Source organism: Podarcis melisellensis, assembly GCF_964234715.1.
Source record: "Podarcis melisellensis genome assembly, chromosome: 16".
NCBI lineage: Eukaryota > Metazoa > Chordata > Lepidosauria > Squamata > Lacertidae > Podarcis > Podarcis melisellensis.
In genome coordinates this window covers 17,688,015-17,706,849 of record NC_138533.1, presented here as the reverse complement: position 1 = coordinate 17,706,849, position 18,835 = coordinate 17,688,015, and the positions used below count along the sequence as shown (strand labels likewise).

The 18,835-nt window shown below is 46.1% G+C and overlaps 1 protein-coding gene and 1 long non-coding RNA gene across 4 annotated transcripts in view; one reads left to right on the top strand and one right to left on the bottom strand.

The window, feature by feature from the left end:
• Nucleotides 1–18,835, top strand: part of MEF2D (myocyte enhancer factor 2D) — a 135,931-nt gene that overhangs the window by 13,865 nt on the left and 103,231 nt on the right. The window lies entirely within an intron of this gene.
• Nucleotides 1,366–18,028, bottom strand: LOC309359158. Its single transcript, XR_014163747.1, has 3 exons — nucleotides 16,659–18,028; nucleotides 16,080–16,220; nucleotides 1,366–1,606 (listed from the first exon to the last, which is right to left on the bottom strand). It is a non-coding gene; the product is annotated as an uncharacterized lncRNA (long non-coding RNA).

Sequence of the window (18,835 nt, the reverse complement as noted above, 5' to 3'; positions counted from 1 at the left end):
AAAACAGAGGAAAGGGACAGAATCTGATAAGTAACTTCATTGGGATTAAGGAAACAAGTCTGTCTGGGGCCCTACCAGAGGTGGCCAGTGGCCACGGATGCTGGTGGGTGGTGCTGGACACATACTTCAGCTTCCCAAGAATCCTCATTTCTGTTTTGTCTTTTAAAAAGTAAGTCTCTAGTCCTTATGGTTGTGAAGACGTGCTTGGATCGTGCAGGGACAATTTCCATGGAAGAATTCAGGGGCTGAGCACCATCGCTGAAATACCTGTGTTCTGCAGTCCTCTGCTCGCTCTGTGTGTAATTGACAGCGACATTGTTTTTTTACTTTTGTTCCCTCTTGCTTTTTTGGTCAACTCTTGAAGCACCATGCAGATTATTAAATTCTCTGTGCCAGTTCGACTCAAGATCTGGCCTCCAGCCGGGCAGTGAAAGCCCGCCTCCTGATTTCCTGGAAAATGTCTGGGACCTGTTTTATCCTTTTAAATACCGGTTGTTCCTGACTTGCTGAGATGCAAGGCAGAGGGAAATGAGATTTTCTTTGGCAAGGAAGAGGGAGAGTTCCAAGGGGTAGGATGCATCTCTTATTTGCCATTTCCCCCTCCTGTGAGAAAACGGGAATAACCTGGCTAGAAGTGGTCACGTTAGATCAGAGGTCTAGAATGAGTTGCAATTGCAGCCCAGGCTACTGTCAGAGAAACAGTTCCTTTGCGGGCTGAGTTTTGGCACAGCTTTCGCCTTTAAAATTATGACTTTGCTTATGATATTGCTAAATTTGGGACTGGCACACACAAAAAGATTTGCTGGCATTTGAGACACACACTGAGAATCTTGGTTTTCCCAAGGGTGGCGATTTCTCTGGTTATGTTTCTGAGGGCCAAATTTCATTGTTAAGTTTTCCCTGTAGTAGAGAGAGAGAGAAAAAATATTGGGTGGTGGGAGAAATCTCTTATGTCAAAGATGATTCTGAACAAGAAGCTTAAAAATTTGTGGTTTCCAAGGCTATTTCAGGAGTTTTAGGAAAATCTGAGGCCAGCTGTTTTAGGATTAATTAGAAGAGCCTCTGTGGTGTAGTGGTTGTAGAGTTGTGGGCTAGGTCCTGAGAGACCAGGGGTCAAATCCCCACTTCATAATGCAGCTCACTGGATGATCTTGGGCCAGTCACTCTCAGGCTAACCAACCTCACAGGTTTGTTGTGAGAATAAAATGAAGAGGGGGAGAGTTATGTACACCACCTTGAGGTCCTTGGAGGAAAAGGTGAGATATACCGGTAAATGCAACAAGTAATTTCCAAACTTAGATGTTTTTTGCTGGACTGTGTGGCCAACAGTGATAACTTTGCACTCATAGTTCTGATCACAGTTGCTCTTATGTGTATGGTTTATTGAACAGGCACTGAAAAATCCCCCAGTAATGATGATAGTTTTAAAAACAACAACAAAACAGCGCTGGGTGAGGCTTTGTAGTACCAAACATCTGGAGGCAGCAGGTTGGATAAGTCTGGTCCTGAGAGATGTTCTTGCAACAGTGTTTTCCAGGTTGACCATGGCCTCTTCCTCTAATAATAAGGCATTTGTGACTTCCTAGATCCAGCTGGTATTCTTCCACTGGATGTTAAAAGCCAAGAGAGAAAAGGCTTTAGCACTGGTACCCTAATGGCAACACTTCTAACATTTTGCGCCTGTTGGAAATCTTAGACGTCCACATATATTAAAGTTGTCTGCTGTATCGTAGCTATAAAAGTTGCCTCTCGCCAACCCCCGTTTACTGGAAATTGTGACGGAGTCAGTCTCTAATTTACATTAAGAGCGGAATCCCCTGTAAATTCCCAGGCTGTCTTGAAGGGAGCAAAATCAATAGGCCAGGAAGGTGCCAGCAAGTTCAGTGTCATGTCAGGAAACTGTGACCTTTGTCTCCTTTGAAAACCAGCACCTGCCCTCCTAGGCAGCCAATCCCTGTCTCTTCTCCCCGCTGTCCCAATTTTTGATCAGTATGCAGACAAACATACATGAACCTCTGCAGCAATCTGTTTCAATTTCATTTTGTGTACCCTGATTTTAAATGTCTCCCCTTCTTTCCTGTTTTGAAAATGCATAAACAGAGCCTCCTCCCCATGATGGTACAGCCTTAATCTGACACATCTAGACAGCTGGGGAAAGCAAACTCACAATTGGATAGGAAGGACATGGGAGGGGGGTGGGGAGAAGAAATATTTTTGGCTCTGTCAAGGCCTGACGCTGCTGAGTCACTGGATCTAGGTGGGGACCCACCAGGGAGTATTTATTGGAGTGGGAGAGGGTGGATGTTGCTTGCTAGGCCTCTTAGCTGAGAGACTAAGCAACACAGAAGAATCTTGCTTCTGTAGGGAACCTGCTAGGTGGCCCTGAATGTGGCCTGTCTGTCTTCAGGAATCATTCTTCCTTACAAAGCTGTTGTAAGGATTAGGAGAAGTTCTTTAAAGGCACTAGAGCAGCCTTTCTCAACCTGTGGGTCCCCAGATGTTGTTGAACTACAACTCCCATCACCCCAGAGCCAGAGCTCAGGGATGATGGGAGTTGTAGTCCAACAACATTTGGGGACCCATAGGTTGAGAACCGCTGCTCTAGAGCATTAGGCCAACAGGGTGCCCTGGTTGGAGCTGGTGGGAGACTGGGAGTTGCATCTGAAACATCTGGAGGGCTCCAGGTTGGAGGTTGCTGTGCTAGCTGGTGATCAGGTAGACTGTTCCCCTGCCCCTCTCTGCAGTGTTATTTAATGTTTGCGTTTATATCCCACCTTTTTCTCCAAAGAGCTCAAGGTGCCATATATGGTTTGATTCCCACAACAACCCATTGAGTTTCATAGCAGAGGAGGGATTCAAACCCTGGCATGGGAGCCAACTCCTTGGGGCTGAGGTCTCTTTCCCTCCCCCAATAAAATATTTGAGGTAGCTGGGCCCCTCCAAAGTTAATGGGCAACGCCATTCAAATGGCGTGTGCATGCTGCGTCATGTGATTGATTTATGTGGAGCAGAGCTAATCTGCACCCCCCCATATGTTATTCAAATTGACACCCCTGAACCCTGATGTCCTGGGCCCTAGTTTGACGCTCTAACCACTACGTAGCACTGCTTCTCATTTATACAATGTCACCAGTGTACAAAGACAAAATGCTCTCAAGTATGTCACAGTACAGTATTCTCAAAATAATATATGCAACCTTATATTATCAATGGGCTTCTTTCTGGTCTGTAGTGCAGTTTTAAATTCTGCCTTTCTGCTGCTTAGTGTAATTATTAAATGTATTTGTTGTTTCATGCCCGTGCCATTTTTAATGATGCGTAGAGTTTGGTATTTCTTATTTTAGCTTAGTTTTATTAGTTTAGTACTGTAAACCCCTCTGGAATTTTTTAAACGAAGAGCGAGCAGTAAATAAAAGGAGCAATAATGCTTGTGGTCATGGTTTATTTATACATTGCTTTTTGGCCCAAAGGCACCCCCAAAGCAGTGAGCAGAATATTAATATGAAAGAAAAAATATGAAAACAGTACAATAAAGAGACGCAGTGTTCTATAGTGGTTAGAGTGTTGGGCTAGGAACTGGGAGATCAGGGTTCTAGTACTCACTCATCCATGAAGCTCACTGGGTCGCCCAGTCACTGTCTCTCAGCCTAACCTACCTCACAGGGTTGTTGCAATGAGAAAATGGGGAGAAAGAGAACCATGTTTGCCACCCTGAGCTCTTCGGAGGAAAGGCAGGATAGGAATGAAATAATAATAATTTTTTAAAAATCAATTACAGCAATAGAAATGGAGATGTTGGAGATGTTTTTTTGGAGATGTTGACAAAAAGAAAAGAAAAGAAAGCTCAACAACTTTGTCCGGATTTTCACTTTTGGGATTATGACAACGCTATCTGAAATATCTGGAGGATATGACGTTGGTGGAGACTGATGTAGGTGCTCAAAGACTGAACTGCAAGGGAGAATGGGCTGAGGCCTTGATGGGAACGGGAGACCTTTGGCTTCCTGTATGATCTTTGCTGAACAGGCTAGACAGTTTTCTTTGCAAGGGGTTTTGTGTGCATGTCTTCTTAATTTTTTTCTGCCCTCTCACAGTTCAGGGGTGCGTTTGGGATTTCACGATAGCCCAGCTGAAAAGGCCCCCTGCCTGAAACCCTAGAGAGCAGCTGCCAGTCAGTGTAGACAGTCTTGAGCTAAGGAATCACCAGTCTGATTTGATACAAATTGGTTTTCTATGTTCCTAATTAAGAATCTAAGAAGCTGGAGTCAAGAGGAATGTCTTCACTTGGTGCCGGAATGATGACAATGTCTCTGCTTGATGTACCTGCAAGGGGAGATTATTTCACAAACAGGTTTCCATTTAGTAAATTATGCCACTAACTTACTTCCTATTGAGCACGGTAGCATATCTCCTTGGGGCAGGCAATTTAGATATTACAGCTTTGGAAAGTGTATATCCGACTTGTGGAGATTGTTTCAAAAACAAGTGACAAGACGCAGTAGACTTTGGTGCTGGTGGGCGTTGCTCCTAAGTTGAAAGCCTTTGCCACTTACTCATTGATTATTAAATTTATATCCCTCATTTCCTCCGAAGGGCTCAAGGTGGGCTCCCTGTTTTATCTTCGCAACAAAGCTGCAAAGTGGGTTAGGCTGAGAAAAGGTGACTGACTGAGCTCAAGGTCATCCACGGAGCTTCAGTGGATTTGAATCTCAGGTCCTAGCCCAAAGCTAGAATCCCTGCACGAAACTTAGCCACCCCCACTGGTCTGGTAAAGAGCATGAGCAGCCACCCGCCTCCGATTTGAGCAAGGAGCTCCACTGTAGGACCCAGAGGGCATTCGGGGAGATCTGACCTCTTAAGATGAAGCAGAGCACTCTCTCCAAAGGGCCCTGGGGTGGTGTGGCTACCCTGGCCTGACCTTGCCTCCTTTCAGAGCTGCTCGCACCCTCAAGTATACATCATAAATAATAGGTGATGCTCGCTCGCTCGCTCCTCCGCTCACTCACTTACGTAAGGCTTTTTTGTCAAGGACCTCAGAGCACTTTAAGGAAAGAAGGTCAGTGCCATGATGATGGTGCATGTAGAGAGAGCTTGTAAACTGAGGCAGTGAGGAAGCGGCAGGTGACCTTGGCTAAGGTCAACCTTCAAATTGCTTTTCCCCAGCCTGGAGTCAGAATCCCAGGGAAGCTATAGCCGCGGCTTGCTGAAGCGAAGCCAGTCTTGCTTCAGAGATGAGAGCAGATGACTCTCCCTGCCCCCCCCCCTTTGCAAGCAGTCATACAGACTGCAATGGCGTCTCCCTGCCGTTTCGAAAACCGTAACAGCCGTTGACTTTCTCTTTTTGATACTTTGGTAATTTAATTTCCTTTTCCTTTTCCTAGATCCTCTACCCTGGTTCATCCTCCCTCCTTGTTCCCACCCTCTTCCTGCCCTAGAATAGCTGGTGCTGATTCTGTAGCATCCTGCTGGTTCCCATGGCAACTCTCTTTAAAGCCAGGCATCCAGACAAGTCATGGGATTATGTTTTCATTGTGGGGGGATCAGGCAGTAAAGGTGTGAAGAAGGGAGCTAGAGAATAGGATGGGTTTTCTCCCCCTTCTCTTGTCTTTCAGAATTCTAAATGCTTGCACTTTGCAAACAGGCAGAAAATGCAAAGCGATATAGGGATGAAAGTAATATTGCCTCATTGCATGCCAGGGACACTTTTAGATACTAAGAAATGGATCCTTCCCCCCAACAGCATGCCAGCCAGGAAGATGCTATGCCAGCCTTTGCCAACCTGGTTCCCTCCAGATGTTAAGAAGAAGAGCCTGCTGGATTAGGCCAATGGCCCATCTAGTTCAACATCCTTTTCTTACAGTGGCCAACCAGATAGATGCCTGTGGGGAAAACTGCAAGCAGGACCTGAACACAAGAGTCCTATCCCCTCCTGTGGTTTCCAGCAACTGGAAATACTGGGGGTTGAACCTGGAACCTTCTGTGACCAAAGCAGGTGTTCTGCTAGGGAGCTAAGACCCTTCCTCTAATTCAGAGGTAGCCATCGTGGGGCCTATCAGATGTTCTTGGGTCTTGTTCTCGCTTGAAACTGGCACTGTAACATAGCACTGCCATGGTGGAAGTTGAGCTCCAAAACATTTGGAGGGTACCAGCTTGAAGAAGTGTGAATGTGCTGCAGTTTTAGAGTGTTGGGCTAGAACAGGGGTCAGCAAACTGTCCCTCAGACCTTGTGGGGGGCTGGACTCTATTTTGAAGGGGGAAAAATGAACAAATTCCTATGCCCCACAAATAAACCAGAGATGCATTTTAAATAAAAGCACACATTCTACTCATGTAAAAACATGCCGATTCCCAGACCGTCTGTGGGCCGGATTTAGAAGGCGATTGGGCCAGATCCAGCCCCCTGGCCTTGGTTTGCCTACCCATGGACTAGGACTTGGGAGAGACCAGGGTTCTAATCCCACTTGGTTATAAGACTCACAGGGTGGTTGTGGGGATGAAATGAGGAGATTGGGGAGAACCATGTTTGCCACACCTTGAACTCATTGGAGGAAAAGGTAGGATGTAAATGCAGTCGATGATACTAAACTTAGGTGAACATAGAGCAGGCATAGGCAAACTTGGCCCTCCAGATGTTTTGGGACTACAACTCCCATCATCCCTGACTACTGGTCCTGTTAGCTAGGGATGATGGGAGTTGTAGTCCCAAAAAAACATTCGGAGGGTTCAGTTTGCCTATGCCTGACATGGAGCTTCCTGCCTTCCAAAGTCCCAGAGTCCCTGACATCACCTTGTATTTCTGGACGTCGCATAATATCTGAACAGACCCTTTTATATATTTGGAATCTCTCTCCCTCTTCCCACTGCCAGCCCCCAAAGCAGCCACGGTTCTGGTGCAGCATTGCATGTGTTTAAGGCAGCATATTTTGGGTTGCCGCTGTGGTTTAGGCACTGCTGTGTGTCCCCCTCCCTCCACACAAATAAACACACTGTTGTTGTTTTTCTCCACACCCCCAGAGCTGCTGTTGTGGATGGCAAAGTGCCCAACTCTTTTGCTCTCCTTCCTTCTAAAAGTTACTCACAGCAGTTAGGTTTGGCCACAGGGGAAATAAAATGGGAGGGAAACTTTTTGTTGGGCTTTTATTTATTTATTTTTGATATTTATTTTTAGAGGATCGTGCCCCCCCCTCCAGGAAATGGCTGGACAATCTAACCTCACCTCTCCAGTAGATTTCCATCCTATGTAAAATGCCATGGTTAATAACCTTGCAGGGTTGGTAATGTGAACGCTGGAATACTGTACTGTGGTTGGGGTTTGTTTTTGCAGATGCAACGCTCATACAAGAACAAGCTGTGTACAAATGCTCAGTGCTCAGGACCCTTCATGTATGTTAAGCACATAAGAAGAGCCTTGCTGGATCAGGCCAGTGGCCTTTCTAGTCCAGCATCCTTTTCTCACGGGCCAACCAGATGCCAGTGGGAAACTAGAAACTCGTATTGAGAGGCATTTCTGCCTCTGACTATGGAGACAGAGCATAGCCATTGTGGTTGCATGGGAAAGGTCCCAGATTGAATCCCTGGAACCTCCAGGTGAGGCTGGGAAAGACCCCTGCCCTAAATCTTAGAAAGCTGCTGCCAGTCAGTGTAAGCAAGGCAGAGCTAGATGCACCCCCATGGTCAGTGCCAAAGGCAGCTTCCTGCATTCCTAATAAATGTGTGGCTGGGCTGAGTTTTCAATCGGGAACCTTGTGCATCATGTTCTTAACTATGATGCTACACTGGGAGTGCTTGAAGAAAAATGAGTGATGCTTGGTCTCTCAGTAATTGCCAGTGTATAAGCATGTCACGTAGGGAAGGAAAGTCTGCCAACCCAGCTAGGGTTATGTTGGCCAGATCAGAAGTTTATTACGGTTCAGTTTCTGAATTTGGAGGTTGTGGTTCTGCCAGGGTGGCCATGCACCCCCTCTTCCATATGGTCTAATTCCCCTTTTTTGTCGTGAAAGGCTAGTCATTGGCATCTGGAAGCACAACCCATAGACTTCCCCAGCATGGTGCCCTCTAGATGTTCTTGGCTACAACTTCCATCAGCCTCTATGACCTGGTCAGCAAGTGGGACCTTGCAGTGGTGCTGCCACCTGGGGCTGCCTGGTTGGTGCTGACCCCGGTTGTGGAATGCCCTCCCTAGTGAATGAGAGCTGTATCTCTCATTGATAACTTTCAGGAGGAACTTGAACACATTTCTGTTTATTCAGACGTTTAGTGGCTGAAGAAAACTGTTCTAGACAACCCAAAGGATGGAAGAATGTTTCCAGTTTTTTTAACAGCTTTTAGAATGTTTCAAACTGTAACTGGTTTCAGATGTTTTTAATTATAATTGTTTATTGAAAGTTTGCTTTGTTTTTCGTTCAAATGTCAGTTTGCTACCCTAGGCTACTTGGGGAGGAAGAGCAGGATGTAAATAATAATAATAATAATAATAATAATAATAATAATAATAATAATAATACTACAGTTGTGCTGTCTGGGACCGGTGGGTATTGTAGTCCAAATAACCAGAAGGGCTGGACTAAGGAAACCCAATTTCAAAACTCTCACTCAGCCATGAAGCTTGCAGGATGGGCACTGGAACAGTCAGTCCCTCTGTCTCCCATTGCAGGGTGGGTGTGAAGATAAAATGGAGGGGGATCATGCATGAAGCCTTGAGATCCTTGGATGAAGAATGGGACATTGATGTAGCAATGAAGCAAATGTTCTGTGTTTATAAGCACACTGAGGGTTGAGTAATTTTTGGCTTGGGGTTTTATATGGTAACATCCCGAATTACTTAAGGGCAGAGGACAGCAAATATCAACAGTAAATCAGGCAGGACCCGAACACGAGAGCCCTCTCCCCTCCTTTGGTTTCCAGCAACTGGCATTCAGAAGCGTTACTGCCTCCAACCGTGGAAGGAGAGTGTAGCCATTGTGGTTCATTTTGGGCTGTGGGTGGAAGGGCCGGTCCACAACCTGTTTGGTCCTCCTGTTCGGCAGAGGATGCTGGCAGGGACGGTGGCGGCAGGGAGCAGTAATGAGGTGTCCAAGTATGGAGCAGTGTGTCTGTTTGTCTGTGCGGACGCAGGGCCTATTCTGTGCCCCCTAAGCCAGCAGACTGCCTTCAGATATGAGGGATGATAGTCCCATTGTGAGGTTGCTTGCCCATTGCAAAAAAGAATAGGGTCTGCTCCCCCCCCCCGAAAAAAAGAGGATGCACATTTGCAAGTACTGATTTCTGTGTATAGATGCACATTTAAAACAAATGACTATCACTTAAATAGAAATGTGTCTTGCCATTGTGGAGAGGGCCTTGACATATGCTATACGTTTAAAGCTTGCCCATTGTACATTTAAAGCACATAGGTAAAGGTAAAGGTACCCCTGCCCGTACGGGCCAGTCTTGACAGACTCTGGGCTTGTGCGCCCATCTCACTTAAGAGGCCAGGGGCCAGCGCTGTCCGGAGACACTTCCGGGTCACATGGCCAGTGTGACATCGCTGCTCTGGCGAGCCAGAGCTGCACACGGAAACGCCGTTTACCTTCCCGCTGGTAAGCGGTCCCTATTTATCTACTTGCACCCGGAGGTGCTTTCGAACTGCTAGGTTGGCAGGCGCTGGGACCGAGCAGCGGGAGCGCACCCCGCAGCAGGGATTCGAACCGCCGACCTTTAGATCAGCAAGTCCTAGGCGCTGAGGCTTTAACCCACAGCGCCACCTGTGTCCCTTTAAACCTTCCCTCAAAGAGCAGTGGGAGCGGTAGTTTCCCTGTCACAGTTCCCAGCATCCTTCACAAACAGCAGCGCTCAGGATTTTGGGTGGAAGCTGTGTGCTTTAATTGTGGGTTGAATATTCTTTAAATGTGTGGGGTGGATCAATGCAGCTTGTTTTTTCAACATTGCAGTATATTGTCAGATTGCGATGTTTGGCTGGTGATATACCACAATGTTGAAAAGCTGATATCGCCCAACCCTAGCACAGAGCCGTAGAAAGCCGTAGGTTTCAAGAGAGCCCTTAAACTAGCTTTCTATCATGTGCAGGGGTCAAGGAGGTTGCTGAGGCCCCCAAATCTTTTTCTGGCTGCCCCAAGAGTTTTTGGGATGGTCATGAACCGGGGTGTGGGGGGGAAGAGTTGAGAGGCTTATCCTGGTTACTGAGTAGGGTATCAGTTTGGTGGTAGTGGAAAAAACAACTTGAGATGATTTGGGGATAATGAAAGGTGGTCACTGAATGGAAGTTGAATTGATGTGGAGCAGAATTTGTTGAATGTATTGGGATAAATAGGAGCATGACATAAGATGGGCCTGCTGGATCAGTTCACTCTGACCCATCTAGCCCAGCCTCCGGTTCTCACAGTGGCCAACCAGATGCCTGTGGGAAAGCCGCAAGCAGGATTCAGACACAAGAGCACACTCCCCTCCTAAGATGTGGAGCAACTGAAGCATTACTGCCTCTAAGGGTGAAAGCATAGCATAGCCAGGGGCAAAACTAGGCTTTATTTCACCAGGTTCAAGGACTCAGTTTGGCACACCCCCTCCCACGTGTTTGTTTCTCTCTCTCTCTGTCACGCGCGCGCGCACACACACACACACACACAAACACACAGAGGCAGGGAGTGTGTCTCGGTGTCACACACACACACACAAACACACACACACACACACACACACACACACACACACAGAGGCTGGGAGCCTCAATGGTGTCCCTCTGGAGAACTCTCAGGCCATTTGGGTGGGAGATTACCGTAGTTGCCTTGCCTTCTGAGATGTTTAACATCTAAATGTGCTATCTACACATCTCAATTAGCGCTGGCAAATTTGCATCTCTGAGCCAGTGCCTGAGCTCTTTTATCTACCTCACAACATCCCTTTGATGTGCGGAGCTGAGTTTGAACACTCAAACTCAGTTTCTCTACTCAAGGCAGTGTGAGAATCCAGGTTTCCTGACGATACCTGATGGGTCATGGTGGCAACCAAGTCATTACTCTAGTAGCCATAAGGTTTTATTGTTCCTGCCTAAGTTTAGGGCAAGCCAAGCTTAGACTGGCATTTATAGGCTTTCAGGGAAGCAATGAGTCTTCTTGTTTTCCTTTTCAATGTAACCCCTTCATCTCCAGGGCCAACCCATCTTCCTCCCGCAGTATTCATGCCTTTTTCACAACTCTTGAATAGTAACCTACTAAAACTATGTGCGCGCATGCACGTTCTTGTGATATTGATATCCAGTTGTAGTGTAGTGGTTAGAATGTTGGTGTAGGACCTGGGAGAGACCAGGGTTCAAATACTCACTTGACCATGAAGCTAACTGGATGACCTTTGGTCTGTCACTGCCTCTCAGCCTGACCTACCTCACAGGGTTGTTGTGAAGAGAAAAAAGGGAAAGGGAGAAGCATGTATGCCAGCTTTTGCCCCTTGGAGATAAAGGTGGCATAAAAAAGGTAAAGGTAAAGGGACCCCTGACCATTAGGTCCAGTCGTGACCGACTTTGGGGTTGTGGCGCTCATCTCGCTTTATTGGCTGAGGGAGCTGGCATACAGCTTCTGGGTCATGTGGCCAGCATGACTAAGCCGCTTCTGGCGAACCAGAGCAGCACACGGAAACACCGTTTACCTTCCCGCCGGAGCAGTACCTATTTATCTACTTGCACTTTGATGTGCTTTCAAATTCCTAGGTTGGCAGGAGCAGGGACCGAGCAACAGGAGCTCACCCCATCGTGGGGATTAGAACCGCCGACCTTCTGATCGGCAAGTCCTAGGCTCTGTGGTTTAACCCACAGTGGCACCCGCGTCCCTAAAGGTGGCATACCAATGCAATAAATATAGAAATTAAATTCTATCCATATGTATTTTTGTGTGATACCCATATCTATCTATATTTCTGTTTATGTGTGTCATGTATATGTTTATGTATAACAACACTAGCTTGACTGCTGTTCTCAACCTCCCTCTATGCCCTGTTGTTTTGGGTGTCTAAAATGGGGTGTAGGCCTACCAGCCAAAGACCTCGGTGGTGTTTCATGGAGTGAGTCTGTTTTCTGAGCAAAGTGTAGCTTCTAAAGCCTTGGGGAGCCTTTCTGAGTCTGTTCTCAGGGTCAGATCCAGAAACAAAGTACACCAGGCTGCTGGTATATCTTTGAGCTGCTTATTGCCACCCAGATTGCCCTTATGGAGAAATCCAGTCCAAATGTGGGGTTTTCCCCTCAATTCTGAGAGAAGCTCAAATAATTAAATCAAGGCTAGTGAAATGACCTGAGGGAGGTCTTCTGTTGCATCACTTGATTGTTGCTAGATTTAAACAACAACAAAAACAGTTTTGATTAGGCATGGGGAATTTCTCAGACATGTCTTGCAAATCTTTAAAACACCAGAAGGGAGACAGAGTTGCAGTGAGGCATCTAAATATTGCAGCTTTGAGCAGGGCCAGGAAGAAACCCAGTTTGCAAAGGGGGGGGGGGTGTACGTTCCTGCTGGGTCAACGCAACCCTGTGCTAGAGAACCTTTCCTGGAAGGAGAGGGTCAACGGTCACACTTTGGCACCACTGTGAACATGTCACTTGTGGTTGTCGTCATATTTGCTGGATCCTGTGGCTAGGGGGAGGCACTGCCCTTAACCTGCCTGTTCTTCCTCTCCTGCTGGATAGCTGTGTGGGCCGCAGGCCTCTCTCAGTTTGAAAGCTGATGATGAGCATTTTGACCTGTACAGTGTGTGAGGTGGCTCCAGCTGCCCCAATTAACCGAGGGGACTCTCCATTTTCTGGTTCCTGTCCTTGGAAAAAAAAATCCCTCTCTGTTTTTGCCCTTTGGGGGATACTTATTAATTTTTACTTGTTTATTTCATTTCAGAAAGTTTATATGTGGCTTGTTAGTAAAAACAAACAGACCTCAAAAAAAGTGTAAAACAATAAATTCATCTGTAAAAACAGCTATTTAAGACATACAAATCATAATTAGAATCAGCGATAAGCTAAAAACTACCGTAATTAAAACAAGCCAACTTTGATTCTGTGCCTCCACATTTGAAGACTGTAAATGCTTCTGAATTGGTTGCTGGCAGGAGGGGAGAGTTCTCAAATCCTGCTTGTGGGTTTCCTAGAGGCCACTGTGAGAACAGCAAGCTGGGCTAGATGGGCCATTGGCCTGATCCAGTAGTCTTTTCTTATGGTTAGTGCAAAGAGGTCCCATCCTAAGGCCCCTGTCCTGCTTAGACGGGCGACGAATACTGGAGCCTCTCAACAGGCGCAGCCCACAACAGTGTGCTATTTCCCCACTGTTTTCTTCTCTCCTGTCCTCAGAGCGGTTATTGCTTTCGGCCCTTAATGCCTGTTGATTAATGAGATTAAAATCTTAAATTCCTAGTGATTGTATTTTGCATCTGGCTTTCTTAAGGCTTTTTTGTTTGTTTTTGTTTTCAGTTGGTCAGTGGGAACGAGGGAGGAACAGCCTGTCCTGGATCCCGATTTGATAAGAAAGAAAAGGATGGTTTTGCAGGGTGGGTGGGGAATTAATTCCTTCAAGATAATTGTTTCTACACCCATTTGCGTCACCAGTAAACAGCTGGACTGTCTTCAGACTTCTTCATGTCATTTGCTGCAGAGTTTTTGCAGCTTTTCAGTCTTCTTCCTCTCCCTTCTGTTTTGATTGCACCTGTTGTATTATGGAAACCATTGCCTACATTGTGCCCCTCAGATGTTTTGGAGGGAAACTCTTCTCAGCCCCAACTGTGCTGGCTGATGGGAGTCCAAACTGGCAATGTGGGAGTTTGAGTCCAACACATTGGGGTGGGTGGGCTATGCACTTGAGAGTGGTAGTTTCGTGGGGTTTTTTTTTCAAAAGGCCACAGCTGTTAGGAGGGACGCGGGTGGCGCTGTGGGTTAAACCACAAATCCTAGGACTTGCTGATGAGAAGGTCAGTGGTTCGAATCCCTGCAATGGGGTGAGCTCCCGTTGCTCGGTCCCTGCTCCTGCCAACCTAGCAGTTCGAAAGCACGTCAAAGTGCAAGTAGATAAATAGGTACCGCTCCGGCGGGAAGGTAAACGGTGTTTCTGTGCGCTGCTCTGGTTCACCAGAAGCGGCTTAGTCATGCTGGCCACATGACCCAGAAGCTGTACACCAGCTCCCTCGGCCAATAAAGCGAGATGAGCGCCGCAACCCCAGAGTCGGTCACGACTGGACCTAATGGTTAGGGGTCCCTTTACCTTTACAGCTGTTAGAGATTGTGGGCATTTGTACACTCCAGTCCCATGATAGTTATTTGTGGGCAGAAAATATATGTCACTTTAAAGGCCAAGATATTGAACCGGCCAACCTGTTTGGATTGTGTTGGATGGAAGGGATTGGAAATAAATATTCCTGCCTTGCAGGGGGTTGGACTAGATGACCCCTTGGACCCTTTCCAGCTCTACAATTCTATGATTATATGTAGATTCTGTGAAACAATTATATACAAACCATACTTAAGGATAACAGGGTCCTAGGGTCTAGGTCTGGTCACCTCACCCCATCTCCAAAGAGGATCTTCTAGCATTAGAGAGAGGCAGGTAGAATGATATGAAAAAGGCAGTGCAGTATAGTGGTGACACAGCTTGACCAGGACCCCTGGGGAATCTCCTCAAAGCAGAGGAGGGACCTCGTGGAGGGTGGCTTCTGGCAGAGCAGGAGACCTCAAATAACCTGGTATCATGCTAAGCCAGCAGTGGCAGCAGCCCCCTTTCATTCCCAGCCTCCTCAGGGTGCAGATGGTGGCATTTCAGGGAAGGAGTATAGAGCTCGTCTGACCACCAGGGGCATTTATTCTTGGGGTCTACATGGGAGCAGGGAGAAACCAGGAGAGGACCCTGGGAGCCAGCAGGTGACCAGGAAGGGGGAGGAGCTGCCTGAGATATCATGTTCCCAGTGGGGCCTTTACTAGGATAACAGCAGCTCACCTTCTCTTCAAATCCTGATCTCGGATATTTCAGCGGTGAATGGCGACTCCATGATGAGACTTCTTCTGCCTTGAATTGCTGGCTGCCGAGGGGCAAGCAGCAGGGCACAGCTATTAAATGCATTTTGTGGTTGGAAGGGGCACTATCGCGTCCCCTTGGAATAAAAGTGCCCCCTCCTCAGAGTTGAAGGCCTGGCTGCTTTTCACCTGGCTGTCTGTGTCAAAAGTGTTTGGACGCAAATGGCCAGCCATTAATCTCTTCCCTGTGCTGTTTTGCTAATCCTTAATTAGCATCTTGTTGTAAGTTCGTTATCTAGTTATGAGTTCCATTTAGCAGGCGTTAGTGGAGTTGGGGGCAGGATAGCAGCCTTCGTGCTGTAGGTTTTGTTCCAGGATCTAAAACCTGAGAGAGGTAATATTCCAGAAGGGAATCGAAAGGACTTCTGGTATTCTGACAGATGGAGGTGGAAACGAGTGACAGGCTCGCTTTTTCCAAAACCTGGCATTTGAGATTGGCATTATCGTGTTACACACATTTGTCTGCAACTGTTCAGTGTTTAAATGAAAAGGATAGCGCTGTGAGGCACTGTGGAGACCATATTGTCTCACATTCTGCAATGTGGTGGGATCTGTAATCATCTCCTGCTAAAGCAAGGGTGGAGAATCTCTGCCCTAGGGTGCAAAAGCAGCCCATCTTTCTGGCCCTTGCCAGGCTGGATTTTGTCTTTGAACTCTGAACATGCATCCTGCTTCCCCTGGAAGCTTGCTCAGAAGGGAAGGTGGCCCTTATTCTGAAAAGGGTTCCCCATCTCTGTGCTACAGAATCTACCTAATTTACAGTTTTGCAGCTGCAGCTAAAGAAAGAAAAATGCTGCAATTCTCTAAAGATTTCTGTTGTGGACTGCAAAAAGGACCATCTGCAATGCTATATTGATGTTGTTACTCTCAATTTGTATTGATAATTATTAGCTTTATATATTAGCGGTTTTATTGATGCTATGTTTTGTCCCTGCTTCCCTGGTGGTTGTCCCAGCAGGGGGTTTAGATTCAATAAAATTTGTGATTGTAGGTCTTTGTACTATTCCCATTTTTTTGTAATTGCTTTTGGGTCACAGACAAATAGAATCACTCACCTAATTTACATTTAACCACATGCCTCATTCAGATCTTCTAGATCTGTGGGTTTCATAGTGTTATCTATGCACTGTGTGAAGAAGTACATTCTTGTGTCCGTCCTAAATCTTCCAGCATTCAGCTTCATTGGATGGCTCTGAGTTCGGGTGTTATAAGAGAGGGAGAAGGCCAGTGTTAGAAACTGAGATACGAAAGCTGGGTTCTAAATGGCACCTTAAACCTAGGTTATAGGCGCAACAACAGAATGTTTAGGTGCACTTTTTTGTAACAAGAATACAAAGCTAGAAATGAAAGAACTGCAGCCAAAATCTTATGTTCATTTTCACATGGTCTAGTCCTTCCCTTGCCCACCCCCTAATATTCTTAAGAGGGTCTCCTTCAGTCTTCAGAGAGTACCTGGAAGTGGGGAGGCAGAAAAAGGTCCTCCTTTCCTTCCACTCTGCAGTTTTAATTTGAAACCTTATGCGCAGTGCTGCACCCAGAACTCAGAAATTGTTCGTGGTAATGAAATTCCCTGTCACAAAATGGGACTTTCGAACACTGGAGAAAACCTTTTCTCCATAATTTCTCACACCTCTGTATTACTTGTATCTGACCAAGGTGGGCATCTCTAGTCTCCCACAAGGGCCAGCTGGATGTAGCTGGTAGGTCAGTCAGCAGGACAGGAGGACAACAGACATTCTCCCACTGTTGCTCTACAGCGGTTAGTATTCAGAGCTAGACTGTTTCTTAGCATGGAGGTTTCACAGAACCACCTTGACTAGACAAATTCATAGAGGATAACTCAATTAGGTGTAATGGCATAAGGCAGCCTCCTGCAATCTCGTGCCCTCCAGCTCCAACACCCTTGATCCCTGGCAGTTGGCCATGCTGGCTGATGGGAGTTTGACATCCAACAGCTTCTGGAAGGCATTGGATTGTGGAAGGCTGCTCTAGGGCTACTGAAATCAATGTCCCGATGGAGCTGGAATCTGTAGCCAGAAAATCCATCACCCTGTTTACTATATATTTGAGAAGCATTGATCACTCTTGAGATCTGGCATAATTTTGAATAATAATAATAATATATAAAAAATAGCCAGCTCCAGGTTTCATCCAGCAAGGCAAATGCTGTGCCAGGTTGGGCATATAAATACACAAAGTGACAGCAAGTGTCATTCCCTTGTGGGATGCAGACCTGCCGGCTGGATTGAGTTTCCCAAGGGGATGGAGCTTCTCAGTTACACATTTGGAGCTTTTAATTGTGCAAAGAGATTGTGGGGATGGGGGAATATCTCTCTTCCTTCAAGAGCCTTGTATGCTATTTCCTCCCCCTATAGAGGGGGCATCATAAAAGCAGAGGTCCACCACAGAAGGGTGGCAGGTAGCTTGTCAAAAGTCAGCAAATCTGAACAAAAATATTGAGGGGGACCCCCAAGGTGAAATGCTCTGGTTTTCATTTTATTTTACAAATTTCTTATTTACTTCTTCTTTTTTCAAGCACATAGCTTGCTGGCCCTTTTAAAAATGAGATTCTTTTCAAAGGTGCGTCTACTCCCCAATATTATAGATGAGTGTTGCAAATTGAGCCTATTTAGTTACAGGCTGGCATGCATAGTTTGGCAAGAGAGCAATACGATTCTATAAATAGACCTTCGCCTATGGCGAGAGAGAATCTTCTTGGGTGAACAGACAGGAACCTTCTGTAATTAAGGAAGAGAGTCGGTCTTTTCCCCCTCCTCATTCGTCCCTTCCCAGGCTGTTGTGGTACAAATGATCAATATAGGTATGTATTGGCAGTTGTGTATGCTGATATTATTACTACTATTACTATTATTATTATTATTATTGGCTAGTAAACTGGCACTTTTGGTCAGGCTGGGCTATTCTAAGATTCCTTTCAGATTGGCCTTTTCTCATAGTTTGTTTTTTTTTAAGGGCACATGTAATAATGTAAAGATTACTCCCCCACTCACCTCCTGCCAACTAGTGAGTAGAAAGGGGCAAAGGGAATGTATTTCGTGAAGGCAGGTGAGGCTGAGGATTTTGTCCCTGGGGTTTCTTATCTCGATGAAAAGCTCCACAGTGTTCTTTTCTTTCTGGCTGAGAAAGTTTTGCTACATTCCTAGGGCTGGAACGCACGCAGAAAGTCTGACCCCCTTTCCAGGACTGCAGAGTACAGAATGGCAAGGGGCCAAGTTTAATTATAGGAAAGAAGGAAGAGGAGTGTGTGTGTGTGTGTGTGTGTGTGTGTGTGTGTGTAAAAATTGCCTTTGAAAATTGTCATTGGGTACAGTGCAAATGCATGTGGTACAGTTCACAGCAAATTTCCTTTCATATTGTGCCCAGTGTGCGACAGCTGTGTAAAAGGTGAATTCCATGTTAGGAATTGAAAATAAAACTGCCAATGCCATAATGCCGTTATACAAATCTGTGACTGCAATTGGAATACTGTGTGTGGTTCTGGTCACCTTACCTCAAAAAGGATATTGTAGGGTTGGAAAGAGCAACTAAAATGATAAAAGAGGATGGAGCAGCTTGCTGCAGTGTTTGGGACTTTTTAGTTTAGAGAAAGGGCAAATATGAGTTTTTTTCTCTCCCTCTCTCATAACATTAGAACTGGCCAACATCCAGTGAAGCTGAATGTTGGAAGACCCAGGAGAGATAAAAGGAAGTACTACTTTATGCAGCACATGGAACTCACTCCCACAGGAGGCATTGCTTGCCACCAACTCAGATGGTTTTAAAAGATTAGAAAAACTCAATAGGAGA